Below are 27,179 nucleotides of genomic sequence, written 5' to 3'. Positions count from 1 at the left end.
TAGCAGTGGTGATGGTGCTGACGGTGCAGATGATGATGGAGCTGGTGGTGACAGAGGTCGTAGTGGTGGTGATGATGGGGATGGTAGTGTGTGTGTAACTCAATGGCAGCGACAGACCTGTCGAATGTCTAGCCTCTTTGCTGGATCCCCTGTTCCCTATTCCACCTGTCCCTAGCCAGGCCCTGGGTGGCTTGCAAACACCTTGTTGAAGCCATCATATCACTAACTCTCCTTCTCCAGCACTACCAGCCACCTGTCTTCCCTGGTGCACAGTTCTTGGCCTCTGATTCTTCACACCCCCATGGGCCATCATATACCATTCCAGACTTAAAGACCACATTTTGAGACAGCTGAAAACCCAGTGTTCTTGATAGGACCATTTATGTGGATGTGCTTCTGATAATGCATGATTTCTCAAAATAGACTGCTAGGTCGCTGTATCATAGAAACACTGAGCTTGTGTTATCTTTTGAGCTTCCTCTGGTGTCAGGTAGTAAATTTCCTAGTGAATCAGTTGCTATAATGAGAAGTTCAGATGGGCAATTTGTGATTTGTTATCAATTAAAGCTGAAACACATTGGATAATTGAAATGTATTTAATCTGAGAAAGCGAATCTTCATTTTTATTTTATCATCATGTGGTAAGAAGTGTGGGAGCAGTGCTGTGATGAGGATTTTAGAGATTTCTGAAGGGCATTTCCGGCGAATCATTTGACTCTCATTGTTCCATGGACATGAAGAAAGGAAAAGGCATAGAGAATGCAAATAAGCAACATAGTCTTAAAGGTAATTGTCTATCACGAGGGAGACAGGAGGGCTTAGCTACCATCTCTGATGGCTGCCTATTGTCACCTAGCCTGGGACCCCAAAAATGGGTGCTTAAGAAAACTCTCATTCCCTAGTCACTAATACCAGATAGCCTGACTAGTCTGCCCCGCACATTCCACCCCTGGGCTTCACCTAGGTCTGCTGATCCTCCTCACTTCTTGCATTGTAAGGAGGCACAGGATGGAAGAACCAGCATTCAAGGGTGAAAACATCCCCCAAGCAAGAGGCACAACTCCTCATGTAACAAGAGAGAGGAGAATGGAGCACTACAAGGAAGAAATCTGGGAGCTGTTCGTTTCTTCCCTATAGTGAGAATCTTATCATGTCCTTAAGGATGCCATTGGGACTCTAAGTCATATGGAAAAAGCTGATATTGGGTGTGAGAAATTTAGAAAAGGAAAGTGAATCAGATGTAGAGTATTTCCTATTTGAACTTGAGTTTGAACTTTATTCTGTAAATGGCAATAAGCATCCAAAGCTTTTGGTCAGAGGGATGATGGGGTCAGAGTTGGGCAATGGAGGAACTCATTTGTTCCTCCAACATCATAAAACAACAACAGAGTTGTGCTTTATGATGTTAGCTGGGAAAAGGGCATCTTGAAGGGAAATAGATGAGAAGGCTATTGCAGCAGTAGAGAGAAGAAGTCAAGGGGCCTGGAGTCAGGGGCAACTTATAGGCCTGAGAGTTTTATAAAGGAAAAACCTGTTGGACCATTTTGCTGAGAAGCCATGGGCAGGCGGGCCAACAGAGGGCAGGTCAGTGATGGCTCAGAGTTTCAAGCCATCTGAATCGGTGATTCAGAGGATGGTGGCGCATTGCTCTGGAGGAGGCAGGCAGCAGGAGCAATGCCTGAGAGCAGTAGTCCTTCATCAGGGATGCAGACAAGGTGGCTCACGCCTGTAATCCCAGCACTTTGGGAGGCCGAGGAGGGTGGATCACGAAGTCAAGAGATCAAGACCATCCTGGTCAACATGGTGAAACCCCATCTCTACTAAAAATACAAAAAATTAGCTGGGCATGGTGACGCGTGCTTGTAATCCCAGCTACTCAGGAAGCTGAGGCAGGAGGATTGCCTGAACCCAGGAGGCGGAGGTTGCGGTGAGCCGAGATCGCTCCATTGCCCTCCAGCCTGGGTAACAAGAGCGAAACTCTGTCTCAAAAAAAAGAAGCACCCAAGAGCTTTCAAAACCAGAGCTCTAAAGCGTTGTGGTGATGGTTCAGTAAAGTATCTTGATTGTGGTGTTGGTTACACAAAGCGGTGCTTGTCATCATAACTGCATCGAGCTATATATGCACACCCAAACCAGTGCCTGTCTGTATAAGGAGGGATCAGAACTAGCTCTGCGGGTGGTAGCCGAGTCAGTGGCTGGTTTTTATATTGTGCTGTGGTTGTATAGTGTTACCATTGGGGAATACTGGGTGAAGGGGTGTGTGAGACCACCTTGTACATTTTTGTGAATCTGTAATTACTTCAAAATACTAACTTAAAACAAGCAAAAAGCTCTTCTAGAAGATTCTAATTCAGTGAGTTCAAAGAGGGTTCTAGACATCACTGTTTTAAAAAGCATTCTTTATTTATTTGTTTGTTTTGAGACAGGGTCTTTCTCTGTTGCCCAGGCTGGAATGCAGTGGCACAATCATGGCTCACTGCACCTTAATCTCCCAGGCTCAAACAATCTTCCCACCTCAGCCTCCTGAGTAGCTGGGATGACAGGTGCATCCACCATGCCTGGCTTATGTTTTATAATTTTGGTAGAGATGGAGTCTCACTATGTTGGGCAGTCAGGTCTCAAACTTCTGGGCTCAAGCAATCCTCCGGCCTCGCCCTCCCAAATTGTTGGGATTACAGGCATGGAGCTACTGAGACTGGCCTTAAGAAGCATTCCTAATGATTCACAGCTCTGTTAGAGAACCTTTTGCTTCATTAATAACATGTGGCTTCACTTTTGAACATATTCGGTGTCCAGTGCATGGTGTGAAGGGCAAGTGCTCTGGACTAAAGTCTGAAGTCATGGATTCTGGGGCCCTCTCCACCAGGGATAAGTGACCACAGAAAAGTCCCTCCGCCTCTCAGTCTGTTTCTCTCTATCTGGAAGATGGAGATGATAATCCTCCCTTGCTTGCCTCACTGCACATAGTGTGTGACTATGAATTGATCCCTGTCCCTACTACCCTCCCCAAGTTCTACGCCACTTCCAGGAGGCAGGAACCCAAGCCAGCAAGCTACATGGCAGCAGCCCCAGAGGGAAAATGTGGGAACACAGATTTGGAGTCTCATGCATGGAGTAATTAAATGCATGGACTGGAAGGAGAGGAGATCAAAATGGAAGAAGAAAGAACTGAAAGAAGCTTGAGAGAATACGGAGGGTGTGTTTGTGTCAGGAGGAAGAGCGTTAGCAGGTGAGAGAGGAGGAATGGTCGGGAGAATCTGGAAGATGGTGCCGTCTCTGTGGGCAGAGAGAATTTCAGGAATAAGAGAACCCACAGGCAGGTGGAAGGATGAGGAGTCTGAGCAGAAGCCACGGGGGTTGGAAGGGGCAGGACTGGCAAACTTCAGAGAGAAGATTTACTGGAATGTTGCAGACGGGGGCTGTGGAAGCCAGATCAAGATGAACAGCAGGAAGAGGGGGGAGATTTTTCCTCGGGGATTCTTGACTGAAGAGGAGAATCACAAGCTCAGGCAGGAACTGGAGCAATGTTTTCCAAAAATCAAAATTAAAAATTACCATCCTCTACAGCAAGAAATAAAGTTACATCATGACCCAGGATGACACGCCCACTCTCATCCATACTCACTCGATGGGAACATGACTTTTAAGAAACAATACTTACCCTTATAATGTGCAAAGCACTCCACTATTTTCTATTATATTCTGTTCTGTTCAATTCAATTCTATTATATTTTATCGTATTCTAATTCTCTTTCCTGAAAGGTAGGTCATTCTCAAGACCCTGAGTGCATATTAGAATTCCTTGGAGGGCTTTTAAGACATTCTGGGCCCAGGTTTTACCTCTAGTGATTTAATGGGTCTGGGGAGTGGGGGCACCTGAGTCCCCTGAGGGCAGGGTTTGGAGCAGGGCCTCTGAGGAGGAAGATGGGATCCAGGGCACAGGAGCAAGGGTTGCCTCCGAAAATAAAGGACTTATCTTCCTCTTGTCCTGTGAGGGGACAGGGAGGCAGCGGAAGCAACGCGGCTGTGGGGCTGTGGGGATGGGTGCCCAGAGGTAAGCGCGGCAGCAGACTCAGGACCAGAGCGGAGGGTAGCATGCTGGGAGGGGGGCTGGCTCTGGTGGAGTTCCTGTGTGGAATGGGACAGGGAGATAACCAGGAATGGGGTTCCTTGACCCCAGGCTGTGCTCAACTCTCAAAAGGGGAAGAAGAGACACTAGAGTGAGTTCTTGAAGGAAGTGGCCTTAGGACATGGCTAACAGTCCCTTGGACCTCAGCCTGACTTAAAGGAAAGCAGCTATGAACAGACCCTGTGCCGGCTCCATTTGAGGGCTGCTTCTCTTGAACATCTTACTCAGTGTAAACCTACCTACCTACCTTCCTTCCCTCCCCTCCCTCCCTCCCTTCCTCCTTCCCTCCTTCCCTCCCTCCTACCTTCCTTCCCTCCCTCCCTTCCCTCCCTCCCTTCTTCCTTCCCTCTCTCCCTCCCTCCTTCCTTCCCTCCCTCCTACCTTCCTTCCCTCCCTCCCTTCCCTCCCTTCCTTCTTCCTTCCCTCTCTCCCTCCCTCCTTCCTTCCTTCCCTCCCTCCCTCCCTCCTTCCTTCTTTCCCTCCCTCCCTCCCTCCTTCCCTCCCTCCCTCCCTCCTTCCTTCCTTCCCTCCCTCCCTCCTTCCTTCCCTCCCTCCCTCCTTCCTTCCTTCCCTCCCTCCCTCCCTCCCTCCTTCCTAACCTCCCTCCCTCCCTCCTTCCCTCCCTCCCTCCTTCCTTCCGTCCCTCCCTCCTTCCTTCCTTCCCTCCCTCCTTCCTTCCTTCCCTCCCTCCTTCCTTCCGTCCCTCCCTCCCTCCCTCCTTCCCTCCTTCCTTCCTTCCCTCCTTCCTTCCTTCCCTCCCTCCCTCCTTCCCTCCCTCCCTCCCTCCCTCCTTCCTTCCCTCCCTCCCTCCCTCCCTCCCTCCTTCCTTCCCTCCCTCCCTCCCTCCCTCCCTCCTTCCTTCCCTCCCTCCCTCCTTCCTTCCCTCCCTCCTTCCTCCCTCCCTCCTTCCTTCCCTCCCTCCTTCCTCCCCTTCCTCCCTCCCTCCTTCTCTCCCTCCCTCCCTCCCTCCTTCCTTTCCTCCGTCCCTCCTTCCCTCCTTCCCTCCTTCCCTCCTTCCCTCCTTCCCTCCCTCCTTCCCTCCTTCCTTCACTCCCTCCCTCCCTCCCTCCTTCCTTCTTTCCCTCCCTCCCTCCCTCCCTCCCTCCCTCCCTGCATTCCTTGTCTCCCTGTCTCCCTGTCTTCCAGGCTGGAGTGCAGTGTTGTGATCTCGGCTCACTGCAACCTCCGCCTCCCAGGTTCAAGCAATTCTCCTGCCTCAGCCTCCTGAGTAGCTGGGATTACAGGCACATGCCACCAAACCTGACTAATTTTTGTACTTTTAGTAGAGATGGGATTTCACCACATTGGCTGGGCTGGCCTCAAACTCCTGAACTCAGGTGATCTGCCCGCCTCAGCCTTCCAAAGTGTTGGGATTACAGGTGTGAGCCACCATGCCTGGCGGAGACTTTGATGTTTTTCAAATCAAGCCAACTTAGCTAGGTTCATTTAGCATTTCTATAGTACCAGCCTGGGCCAAGGGCAGGCAGAGCGTGATGGATCAGACCTAGTCCCTGCTGTGGGGAATTCAGCAGATCAGTCTCAAGTGGGGATGAAATGTTCTAGGACTTGGTTTCCAGGCCCGGTTCTGCTGCTTTCTGGCCATGGGTCTCTGGGCTTAGGTTTTCTTATGTGTCAGGACGGGGACATCAGGCCCTGCCTTGCCCTGTCTGCCTCACAGAGGCACTGGAGAGGAGGTGAGGGAATCGGAGTGAAAGTTCTGTGTAAGTTGCTGGGCGCTAAGGGTTCCTAAGGGTGACTTAAAATGACAGTGATAAAAATAACAACAGTAACAATAATCATGACAACAGCTGACACGTAGCCACTGTTTAAAGACAGCTGTTCTGGTGGGAAGAGCGCAGAATTGGGCATTCAGCCAGCATTTCTGTTCCAGCTCTTTCTGGCCTCATGCTAGCTGTGTGTTCTTAACCTCTGTGAACCCTATTTTTCTTATCTAGAAAATTGAGATGTATAATTCCTACCTCAGGAGGCTTGAGTGAGATAACACGATGGAAGGGATGTTGGTGTTAAAACTCTAAATTACGCAGCCGTGCAGAGCTGTCGGAATGTCTCCCTCACTAAGCCTTCCTTCCCAGGCTTCTGTTATTAGTTTCCTGCATGCTGGTGCCTCATGTCTACCCCAGCTCTCTTCGGCCACACCTTTGCTTTGGGGTCAGGTCTGTGCTTCCTCAAACACAGGAACCGGGCAGTCAATCACTGCTTTATCACCCAAGCCTCTCTAGACCTTCGGAAGCCAGGGACTGAGTGCTCTCTAAGTGGTCTTTATGTAGGAGGCTGAATCCCTGTTCTCTCTCTTCTGAGCAACTTCCAAAACAAGCTTCACTTTTTCAGGGGCTCTGATCTATCATGATGTCACTTTGCTACAGGAGTCTCAAACTTCAGTGTTTGAGCTTGGTTAAAAATACGGAGATTTGGCAGTGTGTGGTGGTCTCCTTCTCACTAGGTCTATCAGTGAATCACCCATTTAAAGGGCAGCCCAGCACTCTGCCTGTAATCCAGCACTTTGGTAGGCCAAGGCAGGAGGATCACTTGAGCCCAGGAGTTCAAGACCAGCCTGAACAACATAGTGAGACCCCATCTGTATAGTATGAAAATTTAAGTTTTTAAGTAATATGGAGGTTCATAGCAGGCATGCCCCTGCCTCAGGATATTTGCGCTTGCTGTTTTCTCCACCTGGAATGCTCTTCCCACCTCCTCTCCTCCTCCTGCTCCATATCTGCACAGCTCACTCCTTTTCCTCTGTAGGCTTTTACTCAAATGCCTCCTTCTCACTAGGGCTATCAGTGAATCACCCGTTTAAAGGGCAGCCCTCCTCCCTGCCACCCTCAGCCCACCCCTTGCTTCTTTCCCTCTGGATTTCCTGCTGCCATCTGATGAATTGTGCTGGCTCATTTACTCTCCCTATTTATCTGCACATCTTCTCTCTACCAGTATGTAAGCTCCATGAAGGTAGGGGCATTTGTTTTGCCCCTCCCGCCCCCGCCGAAGTATCTCCAGCACCTAGAATAGTGCCTGGTATTTGTAGTTGTTCAATAAATATGGATTTAATGAAAGAATTTTGATTCTGTAGATCTGGGGCAAAGCCTGAAACCTGCATTCTAGCATGGCTCCAGGGTACTCTGATTCTCTGTGAGTCACTCTGCTCCTTGTTGTCCTCCATCTGTGCTGCAGCTGAGGAGCTGGGGCAGCTGCCTCCACCTTAGCTCCCCCAGAGCTGGCCTCTGGCTGCAGGCACCACTGGGTGGAGTGTTTTTTCCTGGGCCAAAGTCCTTGGGGCTTCCCTATTGCATCCCCGGGATATGGCATGAATGTTGGGCACGGTACAGAGGAGAAGGGAAGTTTGTCTTGCTGGCCTGAACTCACTTCCCATCCTCGGGATCAGATGACCAACCCTGAGCCTCCCTGCTACCACATTATCCAACTTCTGCAAGCATTCCTGGCAGTAGGGACCAGGCTCTGCTGCTCTGTAGCTCCAAGGCCATGTTTCCCCTCTCCTCCTCCTCCTCCTCCTCCTCCTCGTCATCTCTAGAAAACGGTGGGCACACAGCTCTGAGCCCCCTGGTTTTAATTACCACACTTTCAGCAAATCCCAGTGGACCAATGTCTTTAGCTGGGACTGCGTGATTCAACCTCTACAGAATTCCAGAGGGAGAGAAGCACAGGATTTTCAGCCAATAGAGCCATCTCTGCCTTTGACTCTTGGCATTTATTTACTTGTTCGTTCATTCATTCATTCATTGCTTCATTCTTTCAGTACTCTAACAGGTTTCCAATGGCCACTTATGTGCTTTGTGATGAGTGCCCGACTAGGCCCTTTGGGAGCTTGTTCATGTGACACAGGTATCCCAGTACCTGGCACAGAGCAATTGCCCAGTGAACATGAACTCTTTCAGGTTCCCTCACCAGCTGTCCCAGCTATTCCCTCACCTCATCTGCTTCCACTTCTGAAAAGAAAGTTTTCTTTGCTGTAGTCAGTTTCTGTTTCCTTTTTGAACTCATGTCCTCTTTTGATAAACATAAAAATCACATACCCTTCTTTCATGCCACTTGAAATTTCACAATTAATTTAAATTTGTGATTAAAAGCACATCAAAGCAGTGGTAATATCAAATATTCTTTTAAGAATCCCAAGCCCTGGAGATGTTTGTCTGCTCTGGGTTGGCAGCGCCTTGCCCAAGCTGAATCGAACCTGACACCTGTTTCCTGCTGCCGCTTTTAAGCAAGGCAATGGCTGGTTCCCAGCACTTCATGTGCTTGAAGGCTGGGATTGAACCTTCTCTCTCCCCCAGGCCAGGGATCTCCTTTGCTCATGGAGCTGGTCTTCACACTGGCCACGTTTGCTGGAAACCACCTCCATGGGTTGCCAGGAGAAGGGATACAACTCAGTGGGCTCAAGAGATGGGCAGAAGGAAATGGTCCCTCCCGACAACAGTGTCAGTTGGGCAGAACCCAAGGTCAGCCAATCAAATCCTAGCTGGCTCTTGGTAGGAAACTGAGGACCTACACTGAGCAGACACCTGCCAGTGTGCCACCTCTGTGCATGGCAGAGCTGAGCTAGGGCCCCAGGTCTCTGACTCCCGTGGAAGACTGCTTCCTCCACCATAGGCAGCCCCATCACTTTTTCCAGCGTGCACTTCTTCCTGCTTGCCTGCACTGTATGTGGGCATGGGGGCCACAGCCAGACCATCCTGGTTTGCCTCACAGTGGCTCCCTATGCTGGGAATGAATGTCCTCCCCTCCCCCACCCACTTTCTTAGCTCCAGACTTCCAAAGTCAGCTTTGCCACCACTGCTTCCAGAAAAGCTCTGCCCCTGGCACCGCCCCAGCTGGATGAGGGGTCTGCCTCCATGCTCCCATGCACACTGGCTCCCCCTTATCACGCTGTATTTTACCTGGTTATTGACTCACTAAATTACAGTGAGTAGTTTAGGTCAGGCTAGCCAAGGCGACCAGTGTGACAGGAACATGATTCTGGTCATCTCAATACCCCAACAACAACTAGCCCATCTATCAACTTTGACAAAAGAAAAGTCATGATCCCCCAGGGAAGTCGATGTGATTACCATCTCCATTTCATAGATGAGGCAGTCAAGTCTCAGAGAAGCTTAAAAACAAAAGGGTCCAGGCCCAAGGCCACATGGGCAGGAGGTGCCAGGACAGGAGTTGAAGCCCAGGCCTGCTGGCCCTGGACCCCATGTCTCCCCTACTCTCCCACTCCTGGAAGCCTGGGAGGCATCAACACAGGTGCCTCCTCTCTGATTATCTCCTGACAGCCCACCCTATTGCTTCTTAGGGCGGACTAGAGCCAAGATGGCCGCCACATGCACTAAATTGGCAGGTCCAACATAGGTGAGCCTCCCTGGCCCCCTTTTGGTTACAGGTGATGGCTGGGGTCCCATATCTACTTTGTTGAGGGAAGCAGGCAGGCTTGACCAGGAAGGGTTCCCCAGGCTGGTTTTCAGGCTTCCAGCTAGGGACCACCCAGCTAACTACCTCTGGCCAGGGCTGGAGTTTGACCCCCACTTCTCCAGGCCTATGCCTGAAACTCAAGTGATCCCCAGTGCACCCAGATAGACAGAGTCCTGACCAGGCCCCCCCAGCTCGTTGAGCACTTAGTATGTGCCAGAGCTACTTTAAGTACTTCACATAAATTAATCAGTGCCATGTGATGGTGGTATGGACCGTTATCAGGGTCATCTGATATAACAAGGAGGCAGACTCAGAGAAGTGAAGGAGCTTGTCCAAAGCCAAAGAGGTGCAATTTGACTGTTTGGTTTCAGAGCCTACACCCTTTACCATTAAACAGGCTGCCTGCCTCTGGTGCACCCTGGGTCTCTGATTCCAAATAATGTATTTGAATTTTGTCCTTACCCCTTGTCTCTATTCCCTCTGGAGAGAGAGTTGTTGGGCAGCGGGACCAGTGAAGCAGGAGACAAAAGGGAACTTCAGAGGAGGGTGTGTCTGTGTCCCAGCCTTGAGCTTTGCCTGGGGTTTCAGTAAGGAGAGACAGATTGCAAGGAGGCTTCCTGGCTTGGGCTGGGCCGCAAGTAATTGAACCGTTGGCAGCCATGCTTTAGGTCACTGTGTGAGAGGGAGGCCGCTTCCTATTTCCTTTGAAATAGGGAGAAGTTGGCATGCCTGTGAGTGTGCATATATATGTCTGCACATCTTTATACATGTATATGCAAGCACTGTGTTGATGTGTGCATACATTTGCTGTGTACATACATGTGTATGTGTGTTGCATGTAACGTGTGTGCCTGCCTTGTATGCATGTGCATGTGTTCATATGCATGCATACAAGTGTGTGTGCATGTATGTATGTGTTAATGCATCCATGTGAGCGCTGTGTTCATGTGTGTATTATGTGCCTGTGTATGAGTGCTTGTGGGTGGATGCGGACCTGTGTGTGTGTGTGCTTCTGCAGTAGTGATCATGCATAAGCAGCATCTGCAGGCACATGGGCACATGGGCTTGTGTGTACTTGTGTGAGCAGTGGTGTTTCAGGCCCCACTAACAATGGATTGAGCCTCTTTCTCCACCCACTGCTATCTGGAGCCACCTTGAAAATCCTGATGAATGACGAATAATTGCACAACTGTGAATCATTGTTATTTTTAATTGTTGGTAAGAAAGTCAATGTAGTGATGAAATAGAATTCGAGCTCCCCAGATTGCTTGCCACCAGCTGCTGGGTCCTTCCCCACCCCCTGCAAGCCCCCCATTATCCCTTGGCCCAGAGCCTGCCTAATCATTGTTTAATGTTTCAAAGATTCTGTCCTACACAAGAGATACTCATTCCAGGCTGTAAAACTACCAACAGCTTTGCATGCAGCTGGAATAATTGCAAAAATTAAAAAAAGAGGGAAAGAATGGTCCAACAGTATTGTGCTTTATGGAGCTTAAAGAATCCCATATAGCTAATGGAGTTACAACCAAGACTCAGGCAGCTTAAAGGTGTTTACACAGCCCGGCACATAGACTGTCAGCCCGTTTAGCCAAAGGTTCCTTGCTGCCGCCCACCTCTGTGGCTTTGACCAGTGCAACTAGGCTGGCCCACCCCCAAGACTGGCAGTAAATACCCAACAATCTTGGGGTGCACGCAGCCCAGTACCACCTGAGTCCTGGGTTCTTATCGTTGCTTCTTACTGCCTGGGCTTGCCTCTGCATGCCACATCCTCTATCACCAAGCCTGAGAGTTCCTCTTGGGCATGGCCACAGCGACGTCTCCTTTGGTGTGGTGTCCAGCAGCACTTTCTCAAGTTCTTACTGACTTATATGACTCTTAAGTTTCTGGCTATTCTGAGTACTGAATGCCCATCTCTCCCTGCTGATTCAAGCCCTGACCCCAGGCCTGGGCCCTGCTTTGGCCAGTTTCTATGGAAGTGAAAGGGAGTCAGATATATCTCTGTATATGTATATCTGGCAGATACAATTGTTTCCATTTCTGAACCTACCTCTCAGCTGCCACACTGCCACACATGGTTCTATGCCAGGGCACCCAGGCCAGGGGCACATAGGGGCTAAAATAAAGTCTATGCTGTCTATTTGCTAAATCATGTGTCCTGGTATGAGTCTGTCTCCAAAGTGCCTTTTCTAACTGGGTAGCCCAGAGAGGGCACCTTTTGGTCATGTACATCAAGATGCTGTGTGCTTGCAGCGTGGCCAGTCCTGACCTCTGCAGAGACTCTGCAGAGCAGTATCATTTCTTCCCAGTGTGTGGCCTTGACTTAACAGCGCTGCAGCAGGCTGGGATGACTTCCCTGTACCTGATGGCCAGCAACTCCAGCTTTCCTCAGCCTTCTCTGAGTTGCTCCTGTGTTTCCCTGCCTCTGTTCCCTGTCAATTTGCTGTTCCTTGGAATGGAGTCTGGCTCTGATGCCTGCCTCATTCCCTTACTGAACCCCGGCTTTCCAGCTAGCCCTGGTCAATCCTCTTCCTTGATGGGTTAGACTCTGTTCTCTGTACCACCTAACTGGGGCCCTGCACCCATGGTCCAATCCACCTGGCTTCATACATCCTGGGGGCTAGGACTTCCCACTGATAAGCTCCTCCTGAACTGAGCATCCTTAGTGATGCCTGGGCATACAGACTCTTGAGACACCTGCCTCTCCATGGACCAGCCCCAGGGCTCAGTCTTTCTCCAGCTGCAGTCCTGCATGTTGCCAGCCTCTTCTCTGCCTTCACAGGCCTCTGCTGAGGTTCCAGCATGCTGCACCGCCAAAGCTGCCCGAGCCTGCTGGTGGTGTGAGTAGCTCATCGCTCTTCTTGGCCCCTTTACCTGATACAGGAGACTGTCTGAGAATTAGCAACTCTCCAGCATGCTACTCTGCTGACCCAGGACAGCACCTGTAAGGTCAGAGGACCTTCCTTTTTTTTTGCTCATGAGTTCCCTGTAAGCAATCTATAGCAAGAGGGCTTTGTAGCATTTGGCTTTACGGACTAGCCAAGGTGACAAGTTTTTGATAAACAAAGCTGGCAGGAATCAAATACAAAAAAAAAAGGCCTTCTTCCCCTGGTCAGATGTATGACCATCTGTCAGTGGGGAAATTCCCAAAACTGGAGCTGAGTGTTGGGCTTGAATCGGGAGTGGTGTCTCTTGCCCTCTGAGGGGCCCTGTTGCCAGCCACTGTTCAACGTTACTCAGGGCCACAGTGCAGCCGGCAGGAAAGGTCTTCTTGTTCATTCTTGGCCCCCAGCCTATCTTGCTCAGCAGCTTGAAAAGACTAACTGCAGATAATAGGTGCAGCTGAACACAGGGCACTCCTTGTATGCCAGGGTCCTCCTTCTGCTTTCCTGAATAGTTAAAACATTTCAAAACCCAATACATCAAATGCTTCCTCCTGATATTAAATCTTTTGAGTATGGAATGCCTTCTGGTGGAACTGATTTCCTGAAAGCCTGCCCCAAACCATGCAGTGACCCAAGTGGCCTCCAGTAGCTTCAGAGTCTCAGTGTTTGGCAAAAAGTGGAGCGAGTGGATGAGGGTTAAGCGCTGCAGCCACCCCTGCTGCTGCCCATATCTGTCCTGCATAGTTGTCTTTCAGAAGATGACCACCTCCTTGTTGGCGGGTGAGGGTGGGAGGTGGTGCTAGAGACAGCACTGGGAGTCCGGGAAGCTGGTGTAAAGGATTGGGCCTGAGGGTCCCGCAGCAGCTATGGGCTCACCTATCCTGCATAGCAACAGAAATCTCTCTCCAGTGGTGGCTGGGAAGCCAGTTTGGGCGGGGATGTTTTTTCTGTTTTTTTTGCTTTTTCTTCTTTTAAAAATGAGAGCCCTAATTGACTCTCAGGAGACCTAAATTATGAAACTAGCTCAGTTTTTTTCAGGGACTGTCTCTCCTTGCTATTCAGGCCCATAGGGACTTGCACCCCTTCTGCTCTTTCAGTTACGCATTCATTTAACAAATCGATTACCAGGCTCAAGGCTCTACAGGAGGGAGGCAGCAGGGAACCAGATGTGGTTCCTGCCATCAGAGAATGATAGCAGGCAAGTAGCCAGGCGTTCCAGCCCTCATTTGGCACAGATGCGGACTATCCAGGTTCTAGTTGATTTTAAGAGCTCATATCCCAGGAGCTCATGGCATAAGTAAAATTTTTGGGAGAAGGAGAAGAAAGGCCAGCCTGCGGCAGGGTGTTCAGCTATGCCTTGTCTTAAGGTGGCTGCCATGAGAGAAATCCTGAGAATCACATTGACACAAAGATTCTTATTGCACTTGTATTTTTTTTTGTATTAAAGTTTATCTTCCTTCCTTCCTTCCTTCCTTCCTTCCTTCCTTCCTTCCTTCCTTCCTTCCCTCCCTCCCTCCCTCCCTCCCTCCTTCCCTTCCTTCACCCCTCCCTCCCTCCCTCCCTCCCTCCCTCCCTCCCTCCTGCCTTCCTTTCCTTCTCCTGATCTGTTGCCTAGGCTAGAGTACAATGGTGTGATCTCAGCTCACTGCAACCTCTACCTCCTGAGTTCAAGTAATTCTCATGTTCCAGCCTCCTGAGTAGCTGGGATTACAGGTGTGTGCTACCACGCCTGGCTAATTTTTGTATTTTTAGTAGAGACAAGTTTTTGCCATGTTGGCCAGGCTGGTTTCGAACTCCTGACCTCAAATGATCCACCCGACTCGGCCTCCCAGAGTGGTGGGATTACAGGTATGAGCCACCACACCTGGCCCGTTTGCATGGTTTCTAATAAAGGATTGAAACAGGAAAAAAGCACAAAGCAAAGAAATGTCAGAGCAGTGAGCAGGAAGGCTTTTAACCAATGGAAGGCTACTTTTCCTGGATGGCCCATGGCTTGCTCTGACCCCTCCAGTGCTGCTGGAGTAGAGGCTTGATTTGTAGCTGACCAAAGAGGGCATGGCCTAAGTGCAGAGATAGGTGATTCTCTTTGTGTTTTCCACCCTGTGTCCCCACACTGTGGCTTCCAGTGGCCTTTGCTAGTGGCTCGGGTGATTTTCCACTGAGCACCTGATCTACAGCTGGGGCAATGACCTGGTTCACTGTGTAAGTCCCTCCCACCCTGATGGGCTTCCCTTGAGGGGCACTGGGCAATTTGGGGCAGGCAGCCCTAAAAACTAATCCAACATCCTCATTTGACTGGAGAGAAGACAGATCCAGAGAAGTGAAGTGAGTTTCCCAACATCACACACCTAGTTCATGGCAATGCCTAGAGAGCAACCCTGGTCCAGTGCTTTGCTAGCTGGGCTCATTCATTCAGCAGACGTTCACAGAGTGCATGCTCAAGTGTCAGCCGTCATGCTCAGCACACCCGTACACAGATGCATGAGAAACAGTTTCTGTCCCCAGAGAGCTGGCAGCCGAGTGCAGATGATAGCACACAAATAAGCAAAGCACACAAAGCAAAGTGCTGAGTGCCATGAGCCACAAGCGAAAGGAGAGTGTGCTGGAGAAGCCCAGAGAAGAGCTCATAGTCACTTGAGGAGGGCTTCCTGGAGGAGTTGGCATTTGAGCTGGGCCTTGGGGATTGAATGGATTTGGGAAAATGGAGATGATGATGGAGAAAGACAGAACCTGCCTTTGTTTTTGAATCTTCTTAATTAGGGAAGGAATCAACATGACAATTCATTAGGTACCTGCTGTGTTCCAAGCACTGTGCTAGGCATTTTTATATACTGCTTCTTTAATTTTTTCAGTATTTTCTCCCCATCTTACAGATGAGGAAACTGAGATTCAGCAGTAACTTAATCCTCAAATAGAGAGGATTTCCTTGATTCCTTCTTTTCTCTATCCTACAAAGCCTCACCCAATGCTGTGTGCCTCATGAGGGCTCAGTGGATGACTCTGATGAACGAATGGAAACAGAGACAGAAACATGGGGATAGAAGAGTTTTGAGTCACGGGGAAGGCAGTGCTCCTCTTCCTTAAACAGCACACAGATGAGCACAGAGCCATTTAATATTTCTATCATCAGAATAAATATCTTCCTCACAGGTATATACACCCCATCTCCAGGCTGTTATGTTATTAACCTAAGTGAATACTGGTAAGAGCTATTTGTTTTAGCTACGCATCTTTCATGTGTTAGCTCATTTCATCCTAAGGACATCCATAGAAGATAGGTCTTAATGTTATTAATATCATGTTCATTTCACAGATGAGAATGCCGAGGCTCAGAGAAGCTGCAGGTTACATAGCTGGGAATGGCAGAGCCAGTGTTTGAGCCCAGGTTGGATCCAGCTATAGAACCGAGTCCTTAACCTTGTTCTGTGCTCAGGGGTCCTAAACTCAGCTGCCTACCAAGGCTAGACAGTGTGAATATGGGAGGTGGCCTGATACAAGGCAATGAGGAGTGATGGGAACTGTGGTGAACATGAGAATGAGCCCAAGCTCGGCCGAGAGAGACACTGGTACTGCCTCCAGCCTATTGCTGGCCTGCGGGACTAGCAGGTTTTCTCAAGTTGGAAATTCACACTTTTGTGTTTGGCGTACTGAACAAGCCACTTGGGCAGGTCAGATACGGCCCTAGTCTGTCTGTCTGCAGCTTCTGCCATGTTGACCACCACTTTGAAAAGGAGAAGCTTCTCTTGAAATGCTTTTTATCTCAGGCATTCCTGGTGAAAACCCCCTCTTGCACTCTTTCCTCCTTTCTCTCCCTCCCTCTCATTATTGCTTGTTCTTCCCATCTCAGAAAGCAGTCACTCCAGATAGGCTGAGTTAGCCAGTCCTCTGTGCAGCTTCCGTTCGTCATGTGTACAATTTGAGGGCATCATGAAGCACTGGCCATATGGTTTAGTTCCACTGATTCAGGGAGGCCCCTTCTGAGCTGAACAGCCCTTTCAGAAAAGCACATGGTTTTGCAATCGTGGTGTGGATTCTGTCCCTTGGTTGGAGACTCATATGCCCTTCTGGGTGAGTCACTTCCCTGAATCTTGAGACATTGGAAGCAACTTGAATCAGATTCCCTGGTCCAACCCAGGAATAGGAGTAGATGTGGCCAGTGCCTGAGAAAGCTGACCAGGCTGCAGAGGAGTCCGCTAAAGCAAGGGTCACTTAGGACAATTTGTCAGTCAGGTGGGGCTCACCTCAGCGGGACTCTGCCCAGGAGCAGGGGATTGGGGAGGGAATGGGGTGGGTGGCAGGGCTCAGTCCTATGCGTGGGTTGACTCGGGGTTTGGGCTACTGCTGTTGTTTTGTGGTGCCATGGCTCACCAGGCTGCCCTACCTCCCCAAATTCCCTTCCCCTATGTGGCTTCATCTTCCTGCACTGTCTGCGACCTGCCATCCTGGGGGGGTGGTTGTGGAGTGTGTCTGTGGCGGCTGTGGTTGGTGTGGTGGTGGCTTCCATCTGGGAGCAAATAACCACAACACGTCAGAGCTGAACAAGACCCAGAAATACATCTCAGGTCCCATGCTTCTTTCATCCAGGGAAAGGAATGTGAGTTGGAGCTGTACAAAAACCAATCTTTAAACCTTTCCTCACCTGATGAATTTGATGGGGTGACAGAAAGGAATTAGAAATTAAGTAGGGGCTCAGAATTTATATGAGCTCCATGCCAAATGGAAATTAAAAAGAGCATCTCCAGCAGGGTTAATGGTGAAGGTCAGGTGCCCGGCATCCTTGGCAGGGGTTCCCGACAGGTCTCGGGAGGAAATTGACTGAGGGATCCTGCTGATGAGATCAGGGGGTGCAGAGAGAGTTCTCCCCTAGACAGTGGGAAGGAATTAACTTGTCTCCAAATAACACTCACTGATGTGACAAAATTCCAGCAACGCAGGGGAGATTTTAATGCCAGGCTACCCAGTGGCAGCACTGACTCTCCCCATGTCCCTAAGGGGCTTAGACATAGAAGAAAGGAATACATTTCTTTGCATTGGAGGAGGCCTCTAGCTAAGTCACAGGCCCGCTTCCTGTGGACTGAGTATGTCTGCAAGCTTGTCTATGTTGTCAAATTTCATTTGGCTTAAAAATAAGAACTAATGCAGAGAATCAAAGAAAACAAAGTTGTTTGCTGAGTGTTCCTGACCAGGGCTGCTCAAGCATGAGGCTGAGATATTGGCTGAAGTGGTTTTATTTTCTCTTAAAAGAACATTCAAGGTTGCCATTTAATCTTTCTGGAGTGAGTTCCCACGGTCTTAGGTGCCCAACTGCTGCCCTCTAGACCTGTGTACTTCATATTTCTGTGACACATGAGTCCAACAGTGGAGACCATTGCTGCTTGCTGAATTTCTGAATTCTGCATGTCAGGAGAAAATACATCCCCCGCTCCTACTTTGCAAATTAGATGGGTGGATGGATTCGTGGATGCATGGGTGGGAGGACTCATGGTGTGTGGTGGGAGATGGACAGATAGATTCTATCTTTTCTATCCTATGTTGCAGGGTTTTTATGCCCATTTTAGAGATGAAGAGATTAAAAATCAGTGGAGCTGAGTCACCAAAGTTCTCACTGTAAGTTGGTGGCCAAGCTAGAGTTTGAACTCACATTTCCCAGCTCCAGTTTCAATATGGCTCTCCTCTCCTTTCTCATATTTCCCACTAGACTCTCAGTTTTTACTTATGTATTTCTTTAACTTCCTTCTACCTAGAGATAGACTCACATGAACGTGCTTATACAAGTAGGTGAGTAGAAAGACACTCATTTTTTTCATTCAGCAACTATTTGTTGATCACCATGTGGGCGGAATTCTAAGTCATCCCCCACCCTTCCCAGCCCTGATTCCTGGTAAGTGGTATATATTCACTTCTCCCAGTTTTTCAGGCAAATACTAATCTGAGTCCTGCTGTGAAGGGAATTGGCTGATGTATTTAAGGTCCCCAATCAGTTGGTTGGGCCTAATCACATGAACTTTTTTGAAAGCCGAGTGTTCTCTAGCTGATGGAAGAAGGGGAAGTCACAGAGACATACTCTGGTGGCCTGAGAGAAAGCAGAGACCCATGCTGTGAACTGCCCGTGGGGCAGGGTGACAAGGGCAGCCTCTTGTTGATAAGAGCAGTCCCCAGATGACAGCCAGCAGAAAGGCAGGGACTTCAGTCCTACAACTGCAAGGAAGCAAATTGTGCCAACAGCCAGTCAATCTCAATGACCCTGAACCCCAGTTGAGAACTACAGTGCTGGCTAACACCCTGATTTCAGTTCAGTGGAACCCTGAGCAGAGAATCCAGGTTTGTCGTACCTGGACTTCTGACCTATAGAAAATGGAAGATAATACATTTGTGTTGTTTCAAGCTGCTAAGTTGTCAGTATTTTATTATGCAGCAATAGAAAACTAATCCATCACCAACAGTGTGCCAGGCCAGTGTGCTGTATGCTGGGAATATGAAACTGACCTGGTCCCTGCTCTTACAGAGCCAGCCTAGTGTGGGAGACAGACGAGAAACAAATCAAATCATTACAGGCCATAATAAATGCTTTAAAAGACATACACAGAATGACATGAAATAAATCCAATGTGGGGTGGGGAGCAAGCTTCAGGTTAGATGGTTGGAGAAGGCCCCTCTGAGTTGAAGAAGAAAAAAGGAGAGAGCCACGTGAAGCATGTGGAAAAGTGCTTCAGGCAGAGGGAACAGCACATACAAAGGCCCTGAGGTGGGAGGTAACAGGGTCTCGGAGCCACAAGAAGTTCAGTGTGGCTGGAGGGTGGGAAGGAAGCAGGAGGATGGCTTGAGATGGTGTGGAAGAATTAGTCAGGGGCCTTGCCATGTGAGACCTTTGAGAATATTCTCAGTGCAATGCACAATGCTGATGAGCTTTCAACAAACAAAAGTATGCAAATGGGCATTTTTGAAGCTCTCTCTGGCTACTGTGTGGTGAATAATTTGGGTATGCATAAGAGGAGCCACAGGAAAATCATCTGAGAGGCTGTTCTGATGCTTCAGGCAAGACATGATAGTGGTTCAGGCTGTAATGGCTATAGGGAGAGAAAACTGGGTGCATCCGAGATCTATTTGGACTTGCTGATGAATGCAGGGGGTGAAGGAAAGGAAAGAATGGAAGATGCAGCTCAGGTTTCTGGCCTGAGTGACGGAGTGAATGACAGTGCAGTTTGCAAGATGGGCCAGACAGAATTAGGGAAAGAAGAGGTTTGGGGAGTAAGATGCAGAGTGAAGTGCTGAACGTGCTGAATGTGACCTGCCTGTGAGATAGAAAAGTGGAGATATTTAGCGGGCATTTGGACAGATGGGCACTACTGAGCAGGGTGGATACCCAGGCTCACGGGATAGGTCAGGTCAGGCTGAGCCTGGCTTGGCTGCATAGCTGGCTCCACGGTCATTACCCTTGGAGAATGGTGGAATACCCTGGTTATAACACAGCAAGGCTTCAAAGAACCAGGGCCTGGACCCCTGGAGTAGTCAACTTCCCAGACTCCCTCTGCTCCATGCTGGGGCCCCGGGTACAGCCACAGACCCAGAGTGGAGGCTTCTAGGAAGGACTGGCTCGGATGTGAGCCAACACCTCAGTGAGTTACTTCAATTGTTCTGGGCTAGTGGTAAGGTGCATTAAGCACCAAATTATATAAACCCGAAATTGCAGTCTAATGTTGTTAAGGGGCCTGAGGGAGCTGGAGAAGAATGAGCGTGCATAAGGAATCATCCATAGTATGATCAAATTTCTGATTAAAATCACCCCCACCCCCAGATCAAATGGCTTCCAGAGAAAGTAGAGAGTTCCTCTGAATCCTAATGGGGCATCTGCACCTCCAGAGGGAAGTTTGGCCACAGACTGTTGCTTCCTCTCCAGGGCCACTCAGTGCAGAAGAGCCTCCCACCCGGGGTCTGCCTGACACGGGGCTCAGGCATACATAGCACACAGCTAAACAGGGCCTGAGCCACACAGAGCAGGGCTTGTTTCCACTCCAGCTTTGCCGTGGAGGGGCTGTTTCCCTAGAAGCTGACTCTGAGACACAAATTCAACTGCATCAGTTTGTTCAGGAAGTTCAGGATATGCCAGAGGGGTAGGGAGGTAAGACCAGGAAGGGAAGCCACCAATAAGAGCTGCCAAGCACCACTGTGGAAGGTGGAGCTTAACCCTATAGGGATACTCTGGGAAATGGGTGTTAAGTACATGGCTTCGAATGATCCCCCATGAGAGGGGAGGGAGCTGGGGTATTTATCTGCTAGCTTCCTCCAGTTATTGGTTAAGAGTTGCTTTCTGGGGGTGTTAATTTCTAGTACTTCAGCCTTCCAAGTGCTGGGGCAGAGCAGCCTTCTGTGCATTTGAATAAAGGCCATGGGCAAAAGCTCTGATAATTAAATGTGATGAGGCAGGGAGTAGTGAGGGAAGCTAGCGGGGAGCACTTTGAGGAAAGGAGGCTCCAAGGACATGGGCTGGGCATCAACAGTGTCTGCTACAAGGGCCATGTACATACATTTTGATACTTTGAAAAACTGCATTTCTAAAAGCCTTGGGATAGTGACTGTGTCCAAATTCACAAAGGCCAACTGCAAGGCATGTTGAAACCTCTGCAGGTCATGCAGAGGCCGGGGTTAGACCAGGGTCTAAGCAAGACTGTGGCTGCAGCATCTCCTGCCCACAGTGCTTAGAACCTGGGGCTCCATTTGGTTTTGCGACTGTGTTGAGCAGGATCAGCTGATGGGCAGAGCACCTGCATGAAGCGGTGGCTTGGGTTATACAAACTTAGTCAGGCTGGGGCAGAGTATTGGGGATCCAAAGCTTCAGCAATTTTGAAGCACAATCCAAGCCAGGTCTGGGGGAGCAAGGGTAAGTTTCCATCTCTGGGAAACACTTTGGCAAATTCTAGTAGGGGTCTAATTGGGCCCCAGCTAAGAAGGGTTTCAGGTCAGATCTGAGAATGCAAGCCAGAAACTTGCGGTAGAACCACACCTAAAAGATCTGGGACACTGGGGAAGTGGGAAGGAAGCATGGCTGGCAGTGGTGTTGAAGGCACTCCTTTGGCGCCCCACATACCAGCTGGAGCCAGGTTTCCATGGTGGATGCTCTTGGTGTCCCATTCAGATCCCCTTTGCCAGCCAGTTTACCTGCCCCCACATGCTATGAGTGTTGGTGACCTGAAGCTCCAAGCCCTACCTTTTTCGAAATTTTTCTGTTTCCAGGGCTACCTCACCCCAAAATGCCTGGGATATGAGGTCTCATTCCCCAGTATGGCCCAGAACCAGTGCCTGATTGATATGGGTGTCTGAAAAACCTAGCCTTGCCTCGGGACAACTCTGAGATGCTGTTTATGCCCCAGGGCTCCCCGTGGGGTCAGAGTGAAGCTAGACTTGAGTGGTGCAGCTGTTTGCTCAGCCTCTTCCGCTGCCCTGAGTTGCTTCCCTTACTCACTGGCCAGGATTCCTCAAGGGCCCTCTCGTGGCAAAACGTTTAAGAAACCCATTTCAAGCTCCACCTTGAGAGAGCACCTCTAAGATTGTCCCATGCCAAGATATGTGAGCAGTTCCAGGCTGAACGGATGAGAGATTTGCTATAGAAGAATGGTCCTCTGTCCCAGATGGCCCTTCAGTGCCAAAACAGGCACCGTTCTGAGCAGAACAAGAAGATGGGCCATCCTGTGCATCAGCATCTCAATCAGGATGCACTGAGCTCCCGTGAAGCCCAGAGCTGTGCTAGATTCTGTGGGAGCCTAAAAGAAGCAGGAAAACGTGTCTTTCATGAAATTCAAGGCTTATAATAAGCAAGGGCTTATTTCTGCAAGCCTTGCCCTCTGTTGTGGGGATTTCAATTCTAACATATTCAGCTCCCTTCTGGTGTATGGACAGCGGGAAGACGTGTTATCCAGGCTGGAGGGCAGTGGTGATCACGGCTCACCACAACGTAGGTCACCCAGGCTCAAGCAGTCATCTCACCTCAGCCTCCCGAGTAGCTGGGATTACAGGCATGCACCACCACACCCAGCTAATTTATTTTTTTTTAGAAGCAGGGTCTTGCTATGTTGCCCAGGCTGGTTTCTAACTCTTGGGCTCAAGTGATCCTCCCTCCTCAGCTTCCCAAAGTGCTGGGACTACAGGCATGAACCACCACACCCAATTTCCACTAAGTTCTGTCAACCCACTAAGTGCCATGGCACCTAGGAGCCACTGACAGAGTCAAGCCAAGACCCCATTGTCTCTAACACATCCTAGCGGGAAGCTGTCTTGGAGGGTGCCAGTGTGTAATTCCCTGTGTGTACTGGGGAGGCTTGAGAAATATCATCTCAGTGACAGCTAACAGCCTGGGTTAAGTAAGGGTCACCCAGGTCTTCTCACTTGAAGTATCAAGTGCTGCTGCATTTCTGGAGCCGCAGTAAGACAGCAGGCAGGAGCCACCCATTCCGAGCTGTACGATTAGAAAGCCGTCATTTAACTAAAATTCCCATCCCAGGGGAAAATACTTCTTAGTGTGCATATTATCTGCAGCAAAGCAAACTTTCAGGTGTGTCATTGAAAACCGCAGGGGTGAGAAATCCTGAGAAAGTTTTAGCAAGCAAAGGATGGTAAATGGAAATTAATTATACAGTGCCCCTGATTGCTCATTTAAGACATATAAAAATACCACCAATGTGCCCTTTATTTCATTTGCTGTCTTTATTATTTGAGTATAATGAAGATAAATATGTGTTAGGGCTTTTCCTAGGTTTGCTTGTGAACTCACTTCCCTGCCCCCCAATTTTTCACACGATCTTCAGTCTCCGACCACAGGATCTGATGGCAGGGTCCTGGCAAGGAGCAGGTGGCACTCTCAACGTGAGTCATTTGAGCAGAGTGTCATCAAGAGGTGAGTGTAGAGGTGTGAGCTGGATGTTGGGAAGCTGCCGGGGGGGCAGCACAAGACCCTGGGGCTGGAAATAGCAGGAATCCCTCCTTCTCCAGGCCTAAAGGGACAGAGGACACGGGACAGCAGACAGCAGCAGGGAGTCCTGAACTAGGAGAGGCTGGGAGATTTCACACTCTCTCTCTGAGCTACCCACTCTCTCCACTCTCTCCGATCCTCTCCTGTGGGAGGGCCAGGGAGCCTGGTCCAGAGAGACAAAGAAGGGTGGGGAGAGGTGGAGGGTGCCCAGCCCATACTGCTGTCCTAGCCGACAGTGCTGCAAGCTGTAACTCTGGTGGTGCAGGGAGCTTTGAGTTGACTTCTAGTGGCTCTGCTGGGGTTTAAGGTTTGACTGTGGACTTGTCATTGTGTGTTAATCTTTGTTTACACAGATAGGAGGGATAGAGGTGACCTCAGGCAAGACAGACAGAAGTCAGCCTGCAGAGGAAAGGAGACCAGAGACTCACATAACAGAGGGGACTCAGGACTTGGTTCAGTCCCCTTATTAGTGCCCTGTTACAGCTCACATAGTGATTTAGGGACAAAGCTAGAACCAAGGACAGTGTTGGATAAAATGTGGGGACAGTGACTATCTTCAGGAAGGGCTGAGATCAGAGACTCCTGCAGGGAGCTGCCTCTAGTGACTGGGGAGAGTGTGGAGCTGGGGCGGGGATGAGCAGAGAGGGCAAGGAAGTTATCTGGGAACAGACTGTACCATGGGGCTTCACTTTGGGGGATTGGGGTCCCCTAGAGGACCTGGCTGAGGACAGGAAGGCTGGCTTGTGGGGGAGATAGAGAGCTGACGAGTCCCAGAACTGTGGCCAGGTGGAGTCCCGAACTCTCTCCACACCTTGTCCTTTAGCCAGACCAGACTGTGCAGAGAGCAGAGGCGGCTTTGGTTCTGGCACCTGCTGGGCCTGCCCTCAGGGAGGACGGGATTACAAACTGCCTTTAGGGAGCTCTAGCTCTAGGAACCCAGACACGGACTGAGTGTCCTTCCTAGGGTTTGAACTGCTGACCCTAAGCAGGGAGCTGGAGAGAAGAGCATCTTGGCTGCCCCCATGAGCCAGTAGCTAGAAGTCGGTGGGCAGAGAGCCACCAGCCTCCCACACCTCAGCAAGGGAGTGGCATCTGTTGGTAGGATTTGGAAGAAAATGCTGGTTTTACCTCTAGCCTGTGGCACCAGGGCTGTTTTTAATTAAAGACACATTCCCCCCAAAAATGCATCATGACACTTCAATGCCTCACGGGTCAGAGTTGGAGGACGTGGTGATAAGGATACACATGTGTCTGTGGGCTGCTGCTGTTTTGCCCTTTGGAGCCTTTTCATCTGGGTTCATGTGTCTGCCTTGAGAACAGCCTAGGAATCTGGTTTTTAACTGACCCCAGTTAGGTGGTTTCTTTGCAGAGCACTGCTCTGACCCTGGCACTGTGTCACTTTCTTGGTCATATATACTCATTCTGTGTCTTCAAGGATCTTATGGTCAGGGGTGAGGGTTGAGGCTCTAGATGCCATGGAAACTGACTTGGGCCTATTAGGAGCTGTTAGCATGTCAGATCAGCTCTGGGACATAGCAAAAATAGACCTTCTCTCCTGCCTAGGATACAGGTGTGGGTGCCTTACCGGCTCCCCACAGAGATTGAGAGGGCAGCCTCTTTTCCTTTATATAAGAAACATTTGTTTAACTGGAGAGCAGGAATCACAATAGGTGGTCCCAAAGAGACAGCAACTCTTGGAAGGCAGGAGAGGGACTTGGTGTGCGTATGCCACCTCTGTTCAACTTGCCATCTTCCAGTCTTCTCTGCATAAATCTTGGGTGCTCTCTGATCTGTAGACTGAGAGGAGCATTCCCCTAGGCCACATGGTAGTATATACTTTTTTTGTGTATAAGATGAAGTCTTGCTCCATCACCCAGGCTGGAGTGTTGTGGCATGATCTTGGCTCACTGCAACCTCTGCCTCCCAAGAAGCAATTCTCCTGCCTCAGCCTCCCAAGTAGTTGGAATTACCAGTGCCCGCCACCACACCCAGCTAATTTTTGTATTTTTCAGTAGAAACAGAGTTCACCAAGTTGGCCAGGCTAGTTTCGAACTCCTGACCTCAAGTGATCCACTCACCTTGGCTTCCCAAGGTGTGAGGATCACAGGCGTGAGCCACCATGCCCGACCGGTAGTATATACTTTTTAACATATCATTTTCTGAGTACTGTTTCCTGTAATTTCCCTGGGCAGCTCCATTGTAAACTCCTCGGGGAGCAGGACACATCTTAGACAGAATGTGTCTCATAGGGCGCTCAGGTCTCATTGCTTCTAGGAGTGAATGGCTGCGGGTGGGGTCTCCACTCTGTGTATCCAACAGGCAGCGGGAGCTCTGCCCTGGCCTCCTTCCCTCTCTTCTCTGGAGCAGCCATGGCTTGCTGTTCTTCATTCCTGCTGCTCATAATCCCAGGGGATCTGGCCCCTTTTCCTTTAGCTTTGCAAACCTTCATTTGGCCACGCCCCCTTTCTACTTTGCCCTCCTTTTAGGTTTACTGAGTTCAGTGCCCAAATAAAGTGATGTGCCTCCCTTGTCCAGCAGTGCCTCCTGATTGTGTCTGGGATAACACGGTCACTGGGAATATCTCCTCTCCTGTCCCCTGAATCATCTAGCAGCGTTGGCTGGCTACATCATGTAGCTGACTTTGAGAATGCTCCGCAGTGCTATTTCTGAATAATAATAAATGGAACTGAAGCCTAGTGGCCTTTGCTGTTTATCTCTGGTTCTGCAGAACAGAGACGTGTGTGCTGAAGAGGCACAGGCTGTGTCCCAGCAGTGCTGGCTCTCTCAGGGGAAGGCAGCTTCCCTAATTGCCTCTTCATTGCAGAAGTGGCCTGGTCTGTTTCCTCCAGGGAATGTTTGCTAATCTGATTGGAGGGGGCTTTCAGTGATTCAGCACCAGCCCTTTGCCTGGTCTGTCAGAAAGCTGCACCATTACAAAGGGGGATGACTGTCAGCTGGACACACCAGCCTTTAAAACCAGCCCCTGCCATCCACAGCCATCCTCCCCTTTATGCCCTTGGCACTCCTCCCCTTTATGCCCTTGGCCTGAACACATTATCTCCACCTATAATGTGTAAAATCCCAGCTTGTCCCCAGTCCTGGGCTTGGCAATCTGCTGGTTTGCATCCTTTAGGCTCAGCACTTTGGCATTAAGCTTGCTTCCTCCCTGAACTGAGTAGATTCTTTCTCCAGTTAACACTCTTCTAAGCTGCCCTAAGGAAGGCCTCCTCCTGGTCCAACCTGGCCCCAGTGGAGAGAAATAAGAGTGGAGGCCATTGACTCAGGTCTGCCCCAGACAGGGCTCAAGGCACAGAAGTGTCAGGTAACTGAGTCTGACTTCTCTAGGAGACGGGAAGGCGTCTGGGCCACCTGACACCTGATAGTTGTGTGGGAGAGTAGGAAGGAGAAATGCAGAGCACAGCAAAGCAGCTTTGCTGCTTTATCTGTTCCCCCATGACGGATGGGACCCCTTTCATGCTCTGCTCCAGGCAACATGATTGGCCTGGGCGGTCATGGGCTGGGAGTGGAGTCTGGTTCAGCTGAGGGCTGGATGAGCTGTGGGACATGTTCAAGATGAGGCCAGGCGGTGGTAAAATCATAGCTGATGGAGTCACCAGGACATGGGCAGGGTCTGCATGGGGCTAGACCCGGGATGTAGGTTGAGGTCAAGAGGACATTAAGGTTGAGATGAAGTCAGAGTTAGGTTGAAATGAGAGTTGAGGCAGATAGTCGCATCTGAATGAGAATATGGTTGTGGGCAGTAGAGCTTGAGAGGAAC

General features: G+C 49.8%; 1 protein-coding gene across 4 annotated transcripts in view; it reads left to right on the top strand.

Moving 5' to 3' along the window:
- Window positions 1-27,179, top strand: part of GALNT18 (polypeptide N-acetylgalactosaminyltransferase 18) — a 409,235-nt gene that overhangs the window by 185,360 nt on the left and 196,696 nt on the right. The window lies entirely within an intron of this gene.

Source organism: Callithrix jacchus, chromosome 10 (assembly GCF_049354715.1).
Source record: "Callithrix jacchus isolate 240 chromosome 10, calJac240_pri, whole genome shotgun sequence".
NCBI classification, from domain to species: Eukaryota; Metazoa; Chordata; class Mammalia; order Primates; family Cebidae; genus Callithrix; species Callithrix jacchus.
The sequence above is the reverse complement of the archived record's forward strand: the minus strand, read 5'-3'. Positions and strand labels throughout refer to the sequence as shown.